Source organism: Aedes aegypti, chromosome 2 (genome assembly GCF_002204515.2).
Source record: "Aedes aegypti strain LVP_AGWG chromosome 2, AaegL5.0 Primary Assembly, whole genome shotgun sequence".
NCBI classification, from domain to species: domain Eukaryota; kingdom Metazoa; phylum Arthropoda; class Insecta; order Diptera; family Culicidae; genus Aedes; species Aedes aegypti.
In genome coordinates this window covers 204,754,876-204,776,660 of record NC_035108.1, presented here as the reverse complement: position 1 = coordinate 204,776,660, position 21,785 = coordinate 204,754,876, and the positions used below count along the sequence as shown (strand labels likewise).

Below are 21,785 nucleotides of genomic sequence, written 5' to 3'. Positions count from 1 at the left end.
GCACATCAATATATGAATAAAAAAAATTGAGAAAAATTAAGGGTCGCTTATTTTCCCCGAAAACTCAGTTGGATTTTTTTGTTTTCCTCTGATAGGGTCGATGTACCAATAGCCGCATAGCTAAGAACAAAAATTCGTGTAAAATCGAAAAATAACGCTATCGTCATTATTTTTTTATCATCTGAAAGCTTTTTATCTTGGTTTTGTGGGAAAAATATGAAAACTACGAAAACTCAAATGTTTGCATTTATTATCGCGTGTGCTACTTTAGGAATACATGTGCCTATAGTAGCACTATTTCTAATTTTTGTTCCTATATTAGCACTAGCATCACGGCGTTGGCAAAATACTAATCAAAACCATATATTTACAAATATTTTATACTTTTCTTTCAAAGTATGGATCAAAAGCTTTCGTTTGATGTAAAAAAGTTTGTAATTTATTAATTATTTCGTATAATAAAAAATAGTTTCTCTCAGTAGTGCTACTATAGGAACAATAGGTTTACTATAGGCGCAAAGGAGCTCAAATTTTAAGCAAAACTAATTATTTCGATCATTTTTTGAAAGAAATCAAGCTGTGTATCAATGGTACTTAGATAAATAGCTCCTGACCTTCATGTCAAAAAATGTTTTGAAAAGGTTCATAGCAGAACGGCCGTAAAAAGCCACTAGTGCGACTTTAGGGAACACCGACCCTACTACTTATTTTGAAAAATCATAATACAAGAACGAAGCATTGTAGAAACAAAGTTTTTTTTTATGAAAATGAAAGCAAATTTTGTCAGGAAAAAAAAAAGAAAATACAGTTAACTCTCCCTTACTCGATATTCCGTATCTCGATATCGCGTTAGAGAACCATAGTAAAAGTTGGTTTTCATGGCTACCTCGATGGTCCCTTGGATCGCAGTTGCACTAGTTTTGTGTTCTGTAACTCGATACCTCCCTAACTCGATGGTCCCTTCAATATCGAGTAAGGGAGAGATGACTGTATTGAAAGTTTTCCACAAAATTTTCGACCGTTGAGAAAATTCGTAAAGAAAAGCCTGAAAAACTATGCTCCAACTCTTGGAAATTTTTCAAAAAAATATTTTTGAGAAGATAATTTCATAAGCTTTAATCGCTGAAATTTTTGAAATGTACTTTTTTTCGTTTTTGAGTTATGGCCAGTTTTGTAAAAAATGTGCATATGTGCCATTTTGAGCCTTTTCTTTGAAAAATCATAACTCAAGAAAGAAGCATCGTAGAAACAAAGTTTTTTTTTTATGAAAATGAAAGCAAATTTTCTCAGCAATTTAAATTTTTTCACCGTTGAGAAAATTCGTCAAGAAAAGCCGGAAAAACTATGTTTTAATTAGTGGAAAACTTTCAAAAATATATATTTGAGAAGGTAATTTCATAAGCTTTAATCGCTGACATTTTTGAAATGTACTTTTTTTCGTTTTTGAGTTATGGCCAATTTTGTGGAAAATGACCATATAAGCCTTTTCTTTGAAAACCCATATTTCAATCGAGGCATCGTAAAAACAAAGATTTTTTTATCAAAGCAATTGCAAATTTTCTAAAACATCTGAAAAAAAAATATGGCATTGGTTTTAATGAAGTATAAGTCGGAATGGATGATATTTTTCATGAAAAATTACACCGCTAAAAAAAACTGAAAAAAACTGTTTCTGCCTCAATTTTTTATTACACTGAAAAGGGATTCTTTCTTTTCTATGGAACAAATAAGATTATTATTATTTATTTTATTTAATTTTATGTCTTCAATTATTCAGTATATAACTTACATTTTCATTTTAATACTATCTATTTTTTCAACCGGGAAGATTGTCTTTGGTTGCTAACACCAGAAGATTTTCGTTTCTTTGTATTATTAAGAACAAAGCATGCTGTATTTTCTTGGTTTTCATGTGCATCTGAGAATTCACTAGCAAAAATGCTTCGTTCGTCTTTTGGTATATATGAATAATATTTTTTTGTTCCAGAAATTGGAACAAGGTTAGAAAATCTTTCCTGAAGAAATTTTTCAGCCTCTGAATAGTCATTTTCAATTGCATAGATAAATTCCCAATCTTTTTTAAATTGGTCTTTCACCTTTTGCGACACAGCCCAGTCGAAAGATTGTTTGGCGTTATTAATTTCTGCTGACTTTCTAATACTAGCATCTCTAGCCATTCGCTTAATGTCAAATTTCGAAAATGTATGCAACCATGAAAATGATTTTAAAATTATAGCAGAATGGCACTTTTTCCCAACCTCACATGGAAAAGGTCCTTGTGATGGTATCGGTGTTGGTGTAATCCAACATCTTGCTCAATAAAGAAAACAGGTTGATCCCAGATCTCTAAATGACCAGGACAAAATGTTCGGTCTATTGGAAGGCCACTTTGAAAAAAAGGACATACGCCAGAAAGAATAAGATCCAAAGAAGGATAGTGGAATAGTCGGAAGTTGTTTTAGCATAAAACACGTGAATGAACTTTTGAGGACGTTCTCATACCTCTCGGCACTGGTGAATTACCGACCTACGCCGTCGAGTCGTTGTTTCGATTTTATTGTAGGTACTGTTGCTCCATCGTGATGGATCAATCACCCAATCAAAGACAAAAATAATGCTATTTCCCAAGTTTGCCCACGTGTGTGGAAACCAAAATGACAAATTGAACAAGATTTATTCCGTACCGCATATTCCGGTTGTTATATTAAAATGCAATTTATCATCCCTCCAAACAATGCTTCTTTCGTGCTGATCGCATTCAAGAATAGTCCAAACTAGCTTTTAAAACTGCAGGAGCGGCGCCGTATCGACATCATTCAGCTGGAAAGGGGATGCGTTGCGTCTACCAACCCTATTTATCTGGTACACAGGGAAAACCCCTTACTGACGACCTATACAGACATTAGAACGAGGGAAAAGGAAAAGGACATTCAAATCGATCAAATTTATGCTGATGTAACGATGAGGCGTACCGGGTGTAAAATTACCCTTTAACGTCAGCAGTATCGTTAAGGTGAACCAGTTTAGAATCAACTTTTAAGATTGCACTAAAACATCAAAGGCACAAATCTCGCGAAGAAAGCATCCCACAACAGTGCACTTTTTATTTTGGCTTTGTGCACTAGCAGAATGCTTAAAAAAAGACGATCTGGAACGTTTGCCAACTATTTCTCCAGTTTTGTGCCTTTGAAATCGTGAGTAGGGGGATTCCGAGATGTTTCACCTTAAAGTCACATCTCTCCCGTTTCAACCAAATATATAGGGTGATTCGGGGCAATAGTTCGCGTTGTTTTTTTTCAGCACATGAGAAAGGAACTCTGGCGCTTTACTTTTCTACTATCGTTATTCGCAGAATGTTATCACTACACCTCATAACCATGCAACTGAAGCGTTATAGCATAACTATTTCATAATACACACATGGAAACAAAAAAAAAATAAGACGTATTAAATAATAAATAATATATATTGTTTATGCTTATATGATTTGATGCTATTTAATATGTAATATGATATTTCACAGAGAAAGGGCATCCAAAAAAGTTTTTAGAGCTCTGCAAAAAATCGATAAACGGTAGTTTTATTTTGCTTTGTAAAGAGAATGATTACCACTAAGATATGCCATTATCGCCATTAGCATAGTTTACTGTTACAGTTCTTATACTTTCTTCAAATTTAAAATTGGATATCGGTTCTCTGTGATTTTATTTTTTTTTATTTGTTGGCTGATAGAAATTTGATTTTGACTTTTTGTCCTCCCTTTCTTAAACAGATGGAAACTAGAATTTTGTTTTTGATGTATCTGGAAACTTTATTAACAAATCTATTTTGTTTTCTCTTCATTAAAATTATTTCGTTATTTTTATCATCCTTCCCTCGACCAGCCTAATATCATCAGTAGGACAAAAAATCGAAAGAAAAATATGTGTTGGCCGATATAATACTGCATACCATATCATATCAAATTCTATTGTACTGCGTTATATTTTATTGTTACTACCATTTTATTTTATTGTTACTACATTTTTATTTTCATATTTTATTACCATATTATTATATATATTATAATCTTTTCTACTATATAACATTTCACTATAATTGCTTTCAACATGTTTTGGGAAGGGAGGGAGCACCAGGGCATCATTGAACTTACAACTGGACGATGAAGTGGAGTGCCAATCGGAGTCAGGAGGAAAAATGTTAGTCGTTCGCGTCTAATACTTTTCTCTCCAACAGTTGTAAAAGATTTGACGCGCCCTTCTTCTAACAAACCATTCCGTGGAAAGCTCGACAAGTACTGCAAATTCTAATACTCAATCTGTTGGATCATATGGCTGGAAGGAGATTCTCTTTTTCCCGCGGGTTTCGCGTAAGTGTTTCTGCTTACGGGTCCGCCACCCCCCTTTTGGCCCTTCATACAGCGGTATGTTGAATTCAGATTGGTAATAAAATTTGACCTTACTGTTGAGTGGAACCGCATGCAGAGCAAGACTCAAGCAAGGATTGGTGGCTACCTACATACATACATACATACATGAGAAAGGAACTCTGGCGACACTGTAAGGGTTTGGGCTGCTGTTTTGGGTATCCTACAATCAATTCTATTTTCAAAATTTCCAATCACAATTGGATGTGTAGTCATATGCAAGTGTCACTTCATGGATAGTTAAAAGTAATAAATTTATTTTTTTATATTTTGTGTAATTCCGTAAAAAAGACATTCAAGGATTCTTCCAAAGAACTTATTAGGAGTATCCTTTGTTATCCTTCCACGAACTTTTCAGGTACTCAACTATGTGCTTATAAGAGGTTTTTCTGAGAATTACCATTTCATGAATGATTTCCGTAATTTTCCAGTGGTTTCTCCTAGAACTACTTTTCCAGTTTTCACTAAATTCCTCCTGGGATTTCCACGGAAAATAATTCCCGAATGCAGTAGTTATTATTCAACATATTTTTTCTTAAGTATCTTTAGGATTTTTTTATACTGCCAGAAAAAAATTTTCTTTAGATTTTTCTAAAAATCACTGAACTCTCTCGAAAATTTTATTATTTTTTTTCAAAAATACCTACCTGAGATTTTTTTTGAATTCTAACTTTCCTATACAAGTTTTAGTGGAATACGTTCAACTTAGCTTAGCTTAGCTTAGACCGACTACACATTTTATGGTTGTTTAATGGTTGTTATTCCGTGATTGACCGAAGTCAGTGAAAATGCACAAAGAATCAACTAGAAGTACGGCTGGGATTGGCCATAATCTTCTTCAGTGTGCATAATTTAGTGCCTCTATTGATGCAGGGTCAATAAAGGCGCTGGCCACGTCCTTGCAGTCAGGGGGAATTGGGGGAAGAAATGTTAGTGTGTAACCTTTGTTATTTGGAGACCGTATTTGCCTCTACATCTCCACAAAGGTTACTGGGAGGGATGTTTGTTAATGGGGAGGATCGTTGGGTCACAGGATTCACTTTGATAAGCAATTAGACCATGATAAATCATTATTTGTGAGATATAAACATGCTTATATGTAAATAAAATATTTTCATTTGATATGAACAATTTCTATGTAGAGGAAAATTATGCCGACACTTGAGGTGATGAACCATTCAAAGTTTGTAGAATTAATACCTATATGTAACATTCCCAAAGCTTTCAGGACGAAAGCATGTGTTATTATATTTTACTTATTTGGAAAGAAACAAAAAAACTCGATTGGCTGGAACATCATAGAACACTTTTATTCTTATGCCGACACTTACAGTGGCAAACCATCCAAAGTTTGTCGAAAAAAGTGAACCTATCGTAAGTCTACACTTTTAGTGTCGAACTATTCAAAGTTTTTTTTAATTACAAAAATAATGGTAAAAAGGAAGGGGTGTTTGAAAAATAAGGTAAAACATGAATAATTCATGAATCAGAGTTTATGTCGACAATCACAGTGACGAACCATTCATAGTTTGTTGAAAAATCATATTTACGTCCCACTGTTGTAACGATTAAATTTGCAGTCATACATATTTTATAGATTAGAAATAGTAGCATGAAACGAGCTCACCAATTGACCCTTCATCCTTGATTGAGCAGCCACAATTCACTTTCAGCTTCACTCGTTTGCTCGGCTATATAAAAGCACTCAGGAAAAATAGGCGCGCTACCCGAGAGGGAAAAAAACTGACGACTGCTTGGGCTTTCTTGATGCACTGCTCAGGAGCAAGCGTCAAGGTCGAAGGATCAAACACAACTAATCGAACGCGGCACTTTTTCACATTACTCGACCGACGCGCGATATGTTTGATCCCGCCCTCATCGCCCTCTCCCGTAGGAGCAATCGTCAATGTCGAAGGATCAAACAAAACTCAGTTTTAGTGGAATACGTTCAACTCTCCAAAAACTCTTCCGCGAATATTCTGAATATCTTCCCGAGCAAATTGCTACCGATTTTTCGGGTGATGTATTATATCACTATCATCATCATCATTTAATGATATTAATTTTTTATTACAATAAAACCGCGTCAACAATTTCACGCCAAACAACTCGGTTCGCTGCTGCCTCCCTCCATCCTCGGCTGCGGCCCACACCCGCCAGATCTTGCAGCACCTGGTCAGCCCATCGAGCCCGCTGTGCTCATCGCCTTCTTGTACCTGCCGGATCGGAAGCGAACACCATTTTTGCAGGGTTGTTGTCCGGCATTCGTACAACATGCCCCGCCCAACGCATTCTTCCAGCCTTAGCTACACGGAGCCACAAATCAGCCCAGCTTTGACTTCTTTTGACGCAATTCGGCTCTTCCGTGGGATAGCACAAATTTGGGTTAACTGACATATACCTATCATTAGGTAGTTTCCGTTTGACAGCAGCGAAGAAAACAACCCAGTGCAAAACAAAATCTACCCAATGTTAGCTTTCGAAATCTCCGTAGTGAGTTAAAACAACTCAACGTTAGGTAAACTTGAAAGAACCCAAATTTGGCTAATTCCATTGAACTTCGACCCTGGGTCGGTGCGTCTCTCTCTATTTTTGACAACATTGCGGTTGCGGGAGTGGCAAAACTACCCAACCGTGGACAAAAACTAAATGCAGTTTACCCAAATTTGAGTTTAAAGAACTTTTTATCTCCACAGATGATGCGTCTCCGTATATCACGGCTAACATTGTTGCCCGCCGTCAGCAAGGATCCGAAATAAATGAATTGATCTACCACCTCGAACTGTATCCCGTCAATCGTAACGCTGGTTCTTATGCGAGTCCTGTCGCGTTCGGTTCCGCCCACCAGCATGTAATTTGTTTTCGATGTATTCACCACCATTCTGACTCTTGTTGCTGCGCATTTCAGGCGGGTGTACATTTCTGCCACCGTTTCAAATGTTCTTCCGATTATATCCATGTCATCAGCAAAGCAAACAAATGGACTGGACCTTGTGAAAATCGTACCTCGGCTGTTGAACTCGGCTCTCCGCATGACACCCTCTAGCACAACTCTAGGACAACAGGCACGAAAGTCCATCACCTTGTCTTAACCCTCGGCGGGTCTCGAACGAACTGAAGTGTTTGCCCGATTTTTTTTCGCAGCTCTGCACACCGTCCATCGTCGCTCTTATCAGTCTTGTGAGCTTCCTTGGAAAGCTGTCCTCGTCCATGATTCTCCATAGCTCAATGTGGTCGATATTCCCTGATATTACCGGCATTTTTGGAGGATTTGCCGTACTGTAAAGATCTGGTCCGTTGTCGAGCGGCTGTTCACGAAACCTGCTTGATAACTTTCCACGAACTCATTTGCTATTGGTGATAGAAGATGGAAGATATTGGGATAATACTTTGTAGGCGACATTTAGAATAGTGATCGTTCGATAGTTCTCACATTCTAGCGTGTCGCCCTTTTTGTAGATAGGGCATAAAACTACACCAGGAATACCACAATATTTTTATAGGGATTTCTTTACAACTTAATCAATCACTCTTTACGCATATCTAATTTATATCAGATTTCTAGAATAACATATACAAAAATGTGTTGGAAGGACTTCTAAAGAAATTTAACCTCAAATCGAATTTAAAAGGGAAAACTGAATTCCTGTAGGAAAATTCAATAATTCACTGTAGAATCAATGAAACTTCTTAACGAAATTCCTGACCACAGAAAAGCTTAAATGGTTTTTCTATGATTTACTATAAAATTCTTGTTTTTTCCGCTTTTTGTGATAATGACAGTGATAAGTATAAAAACGGGTGGAATTTCTATATGTATCTCATATTTTTAAAAAGACACGGACACTGTCTTCAGCCATTTAGCTGCACAGGCTGTAACTTAACACTAGACGGACAGGCACGCTCCAGTGGCACAGCCGCGAAACATTCCTGACGAAAAGTTTCAATGGCTGAAGCCCGCTCGAACCCACACGCCATGACACGATGCGCTTAAATGCCAGACAACACTAACTGCACGGCCACGAGGCCCACAATTTTAGAAAATATTTTGCATGAACTCCAAAGTTTAATGATACTACGGCTTACAGATTTACTGTTCTTAATTATATTGGTACACGGGTAGAAATCAGAATCCAAAATCATCATTATGCACCCGGATATCATGATTCCAGTGTGTTTTCATCTTATGAAAATACACCATGATTTGGACTCATGATATCATGAGTCAGATTGTCGCAACGCGACATAAGTTGCAGCTGAGAGCTCGAAATCATGCATCGTATGCTCGAAAATCATGATTCGCGCATCCGTTTCGGATCTATTTATAATTCTGTGAGTCAACCCGATAAAACGAAAACAAAAAAAAAAACAACAAAATTTGCTTGAGAGCCACGTACTTTACGACAGTACCAATCTATCGTGATAAATGATGGAAATAAAAATTTTGGAGAAATTGCGAAAAAAAACTTTTAAAAAGCGTTATTTTTTTTTTATTAAATCCGGGGACATATTTTGGCACCAATTTGTGGGTAAAAAGTAGATATAGAAAGAAATGATGCGTTGTTTTTTTTCCGCATTCATTTTTTTACGTGTTTGGCTGTCCAGTGTTTGCTACGGTGACCCAAGCCATCAGGATCGTTCACACCTACCCGAGTGTAGAACATTTTATTTGAACGGTCGATTAAACGTTTAATTGCAGAGAGGTTTGATATGCAAAATTCGGTGAGTTTGTTCCAATATGAACTAATGCCAAAATATTATTAATAGGTGCCAGAACGTCTGTCAAATGTATCCTACGGCCTTTCTCATCCCATTAACATTCCACAATATCCCGTACCACCTATGAGAGGTCGTAGAGTTCACTGCATCTTTCTTAAGTAGGTGTTCAATTTATCATTCCTTCCTATTCCTCAGCATTCACAAGGACGTGGCCAGGGCAGTTCTCAACTGTTGGATGATGCGTCAATCGTGTTTAAGAGTCAAGGGCGTCGAGTCCCAAATCTTTGACTTTAGTAACGGACGGGGAGGAAATAACCCTCATACAACGAGTGAATTCCTTATTGCTAATGCTAATGCAAACCTCCGTTGTGGAATGTTGATAGAAAGTGTAGTGTCACAGGATACGTTCGGTAGACGTTTTGGCCGACAAATGTTTGATATTTACGCATTGACTCACCAAATTTATTTTTTGAAACTCCTCTGTAATTCGTCGCTCCTCTATTAATGAACACTACATAAAAGTTTTAAAAGTTTTCAAATCATCTTTAGATATAATCTTCGAAAAAACACACACTTTTGATCATTTTGAAAAACACTTTTCTACAGAACATTTGCACGTGGTATAGCACCATCCACCGAATCTAATTTTCATCAGCCGAATTGAAAAAAAAACGTGGAACGAGGTGAACGTGACACAAAATTCAAAACGCAAGACGCACGGCTTGTTGCGATCTTTAGTGGTATTTTTGTAACAGAGATGTCGAATAATCGCGTTTATAGCACATAACAACAAGCTAGATCTAGCGGCATTCAACAACTAGCAATGTTATGGATTTTGCTATTCAGTAAATTCAGAACCTTTATTCAATAGACCGACAGCCGGGTGGTTAATCCATTGTTTGTCGCGTGATTCTAGGTCAGAACGGCCACGCTGATGCTGTGTACGATAAGCGAGGTTGTTGTACGAAATAAAAGAACGAAATTACTGAAGTGTGTTTTGTCAATCATAACTAGTTATGTAAGTTGATTCTAAAGGTTTTCTTCGTGTTAGAATCGTAGATATTTTTATTTATTTATATTTATTATGACTAAAAATTCTGGGTGGGGCCTGGATGATTCTGGGGAGTTGTCTCCCCTATTTTTACGCCAATGCCTGTCACGAAAACATAAAGATATTGTGTTTCAGTAGATGAATTTTTGCCCTACCGATTTAAGTTCAGTTTTGAAACTGCCTTAAGCGAACCTTCACCCCGCATAACTCTATGTGTGTAGCATGATGCTGCAATGAGCTTGTGATTCGATCATTAATTTTAAGGCTCAAGAATCCATCATTCAATCATCAGCAATCATCAACAATGAAAAACCAGTTTTTTCGTTCAAATTTAAAGAAATCCTCATAAAAATCTATCATTGCAATCCAGATAACAAGTTGAATACATTGATAGATTTTCTTGAACATTGCTTAAATTTTGAGCAAAAAAACTGGTTTTGAAAATTTGTAAAACGATGATGGTTATTTTCCTCTTAAACTCACGTTCATTTGGCCGTCGGATAGCTGAGTTGTATAAGTGTTTGAACACTTGTTCGCGTTTCTGTGAATTAAAGTGACTTTTGCCTGATGCCACAGGATTTAAAAATCGAGTATATTTTTACGGCGAAAGCAAATATGTTTAGGGTGATGTGCTAGTATCCATCGTATTAAACATTGATCAGTGGGAACTGCAATTTTCCCAGTATTGCAGTGAATGATGCTGATACAAACCGATGCCAAACAATTATTTCTCAAAACGGCTTTAGCATTGTACAATAACATTTTGATAAATCTTGATCTCTTTTTGGAAATAATGCAAAGAAAATGCATCTTACCATATTCTCAGTCCGTCGTATCGTTTTCAACTCCGTCGCAATCAGTTTCCAGATTCGTCTCACAACTTACAGCTCACTGTGTGTATTGAATGGTTAAAACACAACATATCAACGCTATAATAAGATGTTTTACTAGAATATATAGATCAACGGGCATCTCCCTCCATTCCTTCAGTATAATGGAGTATACTAATTTCCTTAAAATTAAATGTTCGTCATCAAAATTCAGCCCAAACATATGAACACAATTCCTTTTGACCGTACAATTATGGCATTTGCTCACAGTACAGCGAAAACAACACAATCAGTGAATCAAATTATCATCAAAATAGACGAAAAACAAACAACAAAGCAAGCTCGCTCACAACCGTTTGTCACAACTGTTGCGGATAAGGACACAATTTAAAGCAGAATTGTCATGACAATCACAGAGCGCAATATTGTTGCAACCTTTTAGACTCGCGATTAATCAGTAATTTTAAACACAAAATCAAACTTATTTTATGGATGCTGTTTGATAACGTGTCAATGTTTACCAACACGGAGAAAGTTCTCGAAAATTGCAATGCGAAGCCCAGAAAATTGCCGCGCACGTGGTGATCGATCTTTGTCATATTCTGTTCAGGTGATGACAAACTCATGTTGCGGAATAAAATTGTTGCAACAAGAATAGGAGGTGACAATGTCTTTGTTGCTGCGTGTTGGGTGACAATTTATTCACTGAACACAATCAAAGGAACCGTATTTTTACGTCGAGCATCACGCACACATTGATGCGCACAAGCTTTTTTTCTCAGCACGACGGATTGAACTTTGTTTACATTCTCAATTATACGCGGCGGTTGAGGAAATTTCGTAAAATTTGGTGATTTATTGAAGTTTTACGGCGTGTGATTGGAATGAAATCCTTCAGTGAAGAAGTACGAAGGTTCTCCATAGTGAAAACAAGTGCCCGGCGAAGTAAGTCACCCACAGAGGCGGGAAGAAACTTGTGATGGAAAGTGGTGTGGCTCAGTCGATCGCTAAGCATTTCTCTCAAATCGTGTTCGTCCATGCGATTTCGGTGAAAAAGTGCAAAGTGGATACTTGAACTGAAGTTATTTGCCGAAATACAGTACTTTTATTGCATTTTTGGTGTACAAGTGTACAAACCATAACAGCTTTAACAAAATTACACTTGGATAATGAATCTATGTTGCAGGTAAGTTTGAATATCCGCCGTAGTGAACATTTAAAGTTTGATACGACGAACTGTAGCGCTTACGACGAAGTAGAATAAAACCCTATGTCATCTTAACGACAGGCTGTGGACATAAAATAGGTCGTCAGATAAAATAGGTTCTAGTTTGGAGGGCGAACAGATTCTCACCCTCGTTAGTATCAAGAGTCGATGCTCTGTGTAACATGCTGTGCCCGGAATGGCCCCGTTACTGACAGTAGCTTTCAATCAGTTTGGGTTGGCGGTTCGCTTCGGCTGTCTTGATTTGGTCAATTCAACTTCCTCTTCTTTGTGTTACGTCCAAAGTGCGACAATGTCCTTTCTTGGGCTTTTTGTTTATACGTGCACTTTCAAAGTTATGATCTGAAGGCTGTTTTTGCAAATCAAAGATTTCTGTTTTTGTATATCATATGACAAGCACGAACCTTAGTACATAGGGTGCAGAATCACTTGGGCACTTCCGAGATATGGAGAGTGAAAATGTATGCAGACTGAAGGGACCGAAAAAATCATTGACATAGGGAGAGATATCGAGATGTAGAACATTGAGATGTGGAGAGTCGACTGTAGCTGTGGAAGTGCTCATAAGAACACTAAGCTGAGAAACAAGTAGCCTTTATTCCAATTGAGACGTTACGTCAGAAAGAAGAAGAATGTAATTGTAACAAAAACATCAATACGATTTTAAGAAAAAAATCGAAGCTGAGTTCAATTCAGTGATGACCCAGCATTTGAGAATCACTCTCTAAACGATATCGATTCGACAAAAAAGCCCCATCCAAAAAGGCAGCGGCTATCCAAACGCATTTTTCATTTCCTCTCATATCTCGTTTCTATGATGGCAGATTTGAGGAACCGACTTCCTACGGCAATTTGCACACCCTTCCGGGTAGATCGTCTGGCTACTAGCTATAAGGTTCAACCGGCCAACCAGAAATGGTCATAAAACGGATGACGGTTATTTGTCTTTGGGATACTTGGATTCTTTCGTTTGACCGTCGCTTGCTCTCGTATTAGGTGATACTCTTTACTGCTCGTATTTTGCTATATCCATTTTGGGTGCACCAATATACGGGGATACCATTCATGACTCATTTCGAAACGATTTTATTAGTTGGGATCTATATTTCTAGGCAATGAATAGCAGACGGTTGGAAAGCAGGGAATACTTCTATGTCTGCCTACAGGGCGTTGTTCACATTAGGAGGAAATCTGCAATCAAAAATCTTTTTCCTTGACTTGAGCAAACGTTTGTATAAACAGCAAGTTATCGTACACAATAGCTAACAATAAATACAAATACAAAAAAAAAGCTCAGGGAGCTGTCGCACCACCTACGACTCACTGAAACCAGTTCATACTCTGTATGTGGTGTATAGAATGTACATAGACATTACCCTTGGCCTCAGATCCTTCATATCATTTACACGTATTTATTTTAAAGTACAGTTTAGCAAAAATTGGGGCACGATTTATAAGCACCAAATAATTATTCATCGTTCTCTTGTAATGTGCGTACACAAATTTATTCTTCTTTAACAAATTCAATTGTTGAAGCAAGGGGAATTACAATACCTAAATGTGAAATATTTTTTTTTCTATGGGTAAACTTTTTGAAAAGGTATTTTGAATAGAATGATGGCCACATCAACGAAAATTCTGTTTTTGCCAATGAACAGTTTGGATTCCGCCATGGACATTCGACCACTCACCAACTTTTACGTGTAACATATTTGATTCGTTCCAACAAATCTGAAGTGTTTGGCCTTCAGCTTGATTGTAAAATTTAAAAAACTTTAATTTTCCAATATGCCTACATTGTTGGAATAATTCAAAGTTATCTGTCAAATCGTACACTTCAGGTTAATTATCAGAACTCCAAGCACAGACAAGAAGACGTCACACTATCACCGATGTCCATCGACCACCTTTCTAACGGCCGATTCAGGTGGCCAATCCACCACCCGCCGCGCTCGCATCGTTTTTGTTCGCGTTTGACGTTTGCACACTACCGCCATCTGTTGGTCCATCGGCCAAACACACCGGTTTTAGCATTGGGCGTACATGTCATCGTGACTATGATTTTGATCGGGATTTGTTCTAAGTGTTACGTCTGTTTGTCTGTGCTCCAAGTCTGGAAGAGTTCCTGTCAGAGCTGGTGTTCCTTAAGGCAGCATTTTGGGACCAATAATATACAATATGTTCACATCTGACTTACATGAGTTACCTCAGGAATGTGAAAAATCTTTGTTTATGGATAACTCAGGCCTCTCCAGGCTCAGATAGCCGTAGCGGTAAACGCGCAGCTATTCAGCATGACCATGCTGAGGGTCGTGGGTTCAAATCCCACTGGTCGAGGATCTTTTCGTAAAGGAAATTTTCTCGATTCCCATGGCATAGAGTATCTTCGTACCTGCCGCACGATATACATATGCAAAAATGGTCAATCGGCAAAGGAAGCCCTCAGTTAATAACTGTGGAAGTGCTCATAAGAACACTAATCTGAGAAGCCGGCTTTGTCCCAGTTGGGACGTAACGCCAGAAAGAAGAAGAAGGCCTCTCCATCAGATGAAGCCTTCGTGTCATTTGTAGTCAATTGCAAAAGAATTTGGATATTTGCAAAAATGAAAGATTTATCCAAATGCTTCCAAAACTCAACTTATAATATTTCCACATAAAACAAAAGCACTTTTTAGCGTTAGCGTTAGCGTAGTTACGGTATACTTCGTAGATTGGATACTAGCAACATTCATGTTTCTTTTTAATAATCTCATCCTGACTACTTTCAAGAACAAGGCAGGGGAGTATACCTTGTTCAAATCATAAACAAGAATACTAAAAGCATGAATATCGCTATTCCCGGCCACGCCCATCTTTACCGTAACTTGGGATAGGGGAAGGAAATGTTGATGTAGCACTTACTTAATGAGAGGCCACCGACTCAGCGACACCCTCATAAGTGCTACGGAGTTGGAGGTTGGGGAAGGTATATTGTCAGGATTCGCCTAGAAAGCTGGCGATAGACCATAAATATTTGTTGTTTAAGCGTTTTCAAATTAATCTTTTGAATGCCGGCAATCAAAAGAGAAAACAATAGCTTATTTATAGTATAAATAATATTTCGCGAAATGCTTGTCGATTGTGCAGTAATATTTTTGCTCAATAACCAGCAAAAAGCAAAACCGATCCCTCCAGGGTCATCGCATTGTATAAAATAACGATACGCGTAAAAAAAAATCACGCCTATTGAAAAACTGTGGTACTGTATTTTTAGATAATCGAAAAACGAAAGGAAGCGCGTTCGAACTAAACACCCTAGGATAACACAGTCGGTTTTTCTGCTCAAAATTATACGAAAAGCAGAATCGATCCCTCCAGGGTCATCGAACGGTTAAAAAGCATCCACAACCGATTGTTAGTTGCGTAACATCCGCCCGGACAGAATGCGCAATCTGAACATAATTATCAAACTCCGAAAATAACATTTTCCGTTCAAGAAACGATCAGAAGTTCTACGACGCGGACAAAAACGATCCGGAAGGCTCACAAAAGAAAAAGTATCATACTGGAACAAACTCACCGGATTGATTCTCTAAATTTATGTGCTGCCTGTCACTTCCGGATGGTTCGGTGAACTTAGGGCAGCCAAAAACCAACAGTACTGAGGACACAAATTAAACAAATCACTTTTTCACTTTTCACTATTCCATTTCTGAATGTAAAAACTGTCCTGCTTGGGCTTCACGAAGCACTACCCAGCAAGACGCTCCAAAACCCACATAAAACAAAAGCACTTTTTGAAACCATTAAGTAGACATGTTGTCACGATGAGAGGGGTTCAAATAAATTAGTCAGATAATGTTAAGTATCTAGGGCTCATGCTAGATAAAAATTTAACTTTCAAGTATGTATAAAATGTCTGTATCCACTTTTGATCTTCAAACAAATTTTCTGGCCATCCATGTTGTCTGCTGTACCAATATGTACTAGCTGTTGTAAGTGTTGTAATACCAGGAAGAAATATCTGCAAAGGATTTAAAATAAAACTTTTAAAGTGATTCTTAAGCTCCCTCTCTAGTAAAGTACTAATGGGTTACATAGAATATTCAATGTTGAAACATTGGAACAAATCTATATAAATAAAAATGGAGTGGTGTTTGTATGTCACGAAATAACTTCAGAACGGGACACCCGATTTGCACAATTCTTTCACTGTTGTCTTCTTGAAGGGCTCCGACGTGTTCGTGTGACGAAAAAGTTTAGTGAAGTTGTGGGAAAGTTTGGTATAACGGGGGAGTACTAATATGTCATGTTGTGTGAGAGGTTCCATGACATTTTTCAACAGCCTACTTGATGGCAAGACGAAGTTTGCCGGGACCACTAGTGTTAAATAAAATTAAAGATAATTGTAGATAGAACTCGTTGCAATATTTTATTGCCACGATAAATGCGTTATATATCTAAGTTAAGTTAATTGAAAGCGGTAAAAATGCTGAACTGCTACGGCAAATGAAATGTAAGATGTTGTTTATTTGTTTATTTGTTTATTTGGAGCAAGAAAAAGCCTATTAGAGCTGAGCATTACTGAGCTCTTCCTTAAATGGGCGCAAAACCTCCTCTTCTTTTCGTATCATTTCTTTCCAACAGATACAAAGATTACTTAAATCTACTTAATATCTACTATGACTAATATGAACCTAACTTGCCAAAACCAGATGTTTTTTTTTCACGAAGAGTCGGACGGAAAAGATGATAATCAAATTCATTGAAACAACGGTAGAACGATCGGCACATACTTTTAAATGATTCATGATGTCCATAGTTAGTGCGAGCACCGTGCAAAAAGGAAGGAGTTGGCAAAATGTTAATAAATGCTTAATATTGTTGTACCAAATTAGAATGATAATGATTAACACAATGCACCCAGATAGAAGAAATTAATGTTATGTTTGGAATGACACTGATAACGGAATAAAAAAAAGGTTTTCGCTTTGGGTGGAACGGGCAGAGAAAATCAGTTGTAAGACAGCTATAAACGAAACAAGAACACTTAAAAAAATACGGGAGTAATATTTATAATTACTGATTCGACTCACAAAATTTATTTTTCTCGTCTTTTTTCGTTTTATGATTTTTTGGCAGTTTCTGTTGAAACGCAAATTGGTAAATATACTTTTATAGCTGTCCATTTGCCTTTTAATGCACTGGAAAGAGAGTTCAGCTGCTTCAAACTGACTTACAGAAATTGACTCGCATTAAGTCTATTTTTTCATTAGAGAATTCGATACCAAACATCGCCCCTGGAACAATTAAAATGACAGGATTTTATTTTATGAGAGTTTTCTAGGATATTTATCCATGTAAAATCCGAACGGTTGGTTTATAGAGTATCAGATGATCATTCATTCATTCATTCATTCGCCGCCCTGAAAGGCGTAAGGTTAAGACAATTATTAGTGCCAAAAACTTTTCAAAGTAATGGACTATTCAGGAAAACAAGGTATTAGGGTAACTGGCGTTCGGCGTTTTTTTCAGGAGTGCACTTCGAGAAGGCCAGGGAGCGGATTTGGTTTTCGCATCGCCGGAACTGAAGATCGTTTTGTTTTTCGATTTTCGGGCAGAAAATCGTTTTTGGTGAAACTCTCAATAATGCCACAGTGAAGGTTTTAGTAACTCGTTTAAATTATACTTTATAGTTAACGACGACATAGTTCGACGACATCGTTTTGCCGACCAGTTTCAAAATACTACACAATGATAAAAAAACCGATGAGATCTTTTCATGATGCATTGTAATATTTGATTATATTTCCTATATTGTATGCATTCCCGGGTAGAGGAGAATAGCAAAAGAATAACAAAATTCACCATTAAAATAGAATGTTTGAATAGCAAAATTTGTTCTTTGCTTGGTTGAAATAAGAGATAAAATAACAAAAATAATAACTGAGTTTGTATGGCATAAAAACTAAATCATAACATATTTTGCCATTGTAATAACAAAATAATAGCAAGAATATCGGCAACCGTAAACAACAAAATAATAACTGAATAAGCTGTTCAGGAGTAGATCAACATAATTGTAATTTTAGTTCTTTGACTTTAATATCTAAATTTAGCATCCCGGGTAATGGTTAAACTAGATATGATTGTAAAATTTGTTCTTATTTTACCATTATTTTGTTATCCACCTCTACCCGGGATGCTAAATTTAGATATTAAAGACAAAGAACTAAAATAACCATTATTTTGATCTACTCCTGAACAGCTTATTCAGTTATTATTTTGTTGTTTACGGTTGCCGATATTTTTGCTATTATTTTGTTATTACAATGGCAAAATATGTTATGATTTAGTTTTTATGCCATACAAACTCAGTTATTATTTTTGTTATTTTATCTCTTATTTCAACCAAACAAAGAACAAATTTTGCTATTCAAACATTCTATTTTAATGGCGAATTTTATTATTTTTTTGCTATTCTCCTCTACCCGGGATGATTGAAAAATAAACTTTTAGCTTTCCTGCTAAAAAACTTTTGCGTTTTGAATTATAATGAATGTCATACAATGTCATATACTGAATGGGCTTGATTGTACGACTGTTTAGATAAACTTCTGGAAGGAGTTTCTTTTCCCCTTGCAAGTTTCGAGTAAGCGTCTCTGCCCGGGTAGAGGAGAATAGCAAAAGAATGACAAAATTTACTATTAAAATAGAATGTTTGAATAGTAAAATTTGTTCTTTGTTTGTTTGAAATAAGAGATAAAATAACAAAAATAATAACTAAGTTTGTATGGCATAAAAACTAAATAATAACATATTTTGCCATTGTAATAACAAAATAATAGCAAAAATATAGGCAACCGTAAATAACAAAATATGTTATTATTTAGATATTGATAACAAAATAATAACTAAATAAGCTATTCACAAGTAGATCAAAATAATGGTAATTTTAGTTCTTTGACTTTAATATCTTAATTTAGCATGATTGAAAAATAAACTTTTTGCTTTCCTGCTAAAAAACTTTTGCTTTTTGAATCTTCAATGAATATCATACGAATACTAAAATGAGCTATTATGGTAAAATTTGATATTGGTTTGTTCTCATGAATTATTTTAATAAAGTTTTCAAATATCAAAATAATGACATATTTTACTGTGATGGCGATGTTTGTTAGATATTTAATGTTTTAGTATTTTTAGTATTTTTTGCACAAATAACAAATTTTACCATGATAGTATATTTTGTTATTGATTAGCTATTACATGACATTCAAGAATAACATATCAATGATAAATTTTGCTATGATTGTATGTTTTGCTATTGATGAGATATTTAATGTCATACATTAATAACATAATAATGGTTAAAGTAGATATGATTGCATAATTTGTTCTTATTTTACCATTATTTTGTTATTGACCTCTACCCGGGTGCTTACGGGTCCACCATTCGGTTTTGGCCCTTCAGACAGGATCCCTTCACAAAAAAGTCATCTTATGAAGATGGTGCGGAGGGGGCAAAAAGTCGGTTTTGTGTAAAAAACGTTCACCTAGTTCATATACATTTCGCTATAACAAATGCATATCACGTTTGGAATGACACTTTTAAAGGAATTATTGTGAAGATGGACAAGCACAAAATGAATCATGTAAGGAAAAGATCCCTATAATGTTCCCTATACACATGGAAATGGCATTTTTTCTATAGAGGCTCTTCAATACACTAATAAGCTATGATAAAGTCATTTCGGGGATATGGGATATTCGGGAACTGGCATTCGGGGAACTGGCGTTCGGGGAAACGACATTCGGGGAACTGACGTTCGGGGAAAAGTAGCACAACCGTCAGGTCATTGGGCCGAATTTTGCTAGTCTGAATGAGTCGTAAGGCCGAAGAACGTCAAGACGAATGGGTCGTTAGGCCGAAACTTTAAAGTTTAAAAATGGAAACTAGAAATGTTTACCTTTCATTTATTATAGGCTATTTTTCTTCGTTTTTTACTCATTCGGCTTAATGGCATGTTTCACAGTGGTTCCCCCATAGGTCATAACGATTTCAACGAAATTATAATGTTAGTTCAATTATATCATGCTTAATACGTATACCACAAGGTTCCATAACCATTTAAGAGTAAAGTGAATATACGAACCATAAAAATTCAAAATATTGTTACCACTTTCATAACCTTGTCAGAAATGTTTACGATGCTTAACAAGAACATTATTAATGGCACTGGGTTGCAATAAGGTTCTAATCGATCTCTAAGAAAAATACAATAAAAAAGCAGATTTTGTTTTGAAACTAGGTTACAGATGTACAGCTTTAATTCAATAAACATAATTATCCATTACAAATGGTAGCTGTAAAGTAACGTTATTTTGAGTTTTCAGTATATAATCAAAGCAGGCTGTCCAATAATACAGGTAGAATGTCTTAGTTGTACAGTTTTTACGACTTTGTTCACTCTTCTGGTACATGTAGGTGAATAAGGATAAAATAATGTCAAAGTCACTCAAGTAAATACGAGGAGGGGAGGGAGGGATCCCAATACGTATCAACTTACTTACGATTGACTTCAGGGTGTCGACTACCTGGAAAAACCTGTAAAGTCAGGGAACGTCAGGGAATTCTATTTTTGACCTGGAAAATCTGGGAATTGGACATGAGGTCAGAGAAAAAAAATCATATCTAAGACAGATATCAATCTTCGATTTGATATAAACACTAAAAGGTGGTTCTTTCGGTTTTCTCAAATTGGTCCCTCGTACGCCTACTAGCTAAACAGTTTGCGAAAAAAGCCCATTTTTTGATGAATTATAGGAATTTCTTCACGAGATATGTCTCATATTTCCCGTGGAACGCATAGAAACTTAGTGGAATCGTATGGAGGAAGGATGTAGCTTTCATTTGAGGTTAAAAAAAATTGGCGTCCATTTCGAAAAACAATTTCGCCAGAAAACCGGTTTTCTACCATTATCGCACCGCTGAAATCACCATCAGAAAGCTGAGAATTAACTGAGTAAGATAGGCGAACGATAATAAACGATTTTCTAAATCATGTTCTACGATTTTAACGTATATAACGAGTGCAATCAATGCAAACATCAGTTTTTGTGTCATAGAGAAACATATTTTCAATCGTTGGTTTATTTCTTCGTGTCAATTAAAGAATAGGAGTATTATTTTGAGTGAAAATATCTAGCGGCCATCTTGGATTTCGACGCCATCTTGGTTTTAGGTAGTAGAATGAGTTTTTCACTTTGTTAGCACCAGGTCCGTCACACTCGGGCTCAGATTGGGTACCACTTCTAGTACTGCATTTGGTCCCTCGGTAGTGCAAAAGGTACCCAAGTTTGACAGATCGCAGTACACTTTGAACGGCATTCTAGATTACCTTATGAGCCATACAATTTTGAGCAACTGCAAGGGACATGGGGGTCTTTAATTTGTCTTTGTTAGCACTCAACATGTTGAGTTTCGAGGCTACCGCTGAATGCCGGTCACGCCTCTTATTATTATTATTATTATTTTCCTGGTGTTACGTCTTT

The 21,785-nt window shown here is 36.5% G+C and overlaps 1 protein-coding gene across 1 annotated transcript in view; it reads left to right on the top strand.

Annotated features, from left to right (window-relative positions):
• Nucleotides 1–21,785, top strand: part of LOC5570351 (LIM homeobox transcription factor 1-alpha) — a 139,086-nt gene that overhangs the window by 61,050 nt on the left and 56,251 nt on the right. The gene's annotated exons all lie outside the window — the stretch shown is intronic.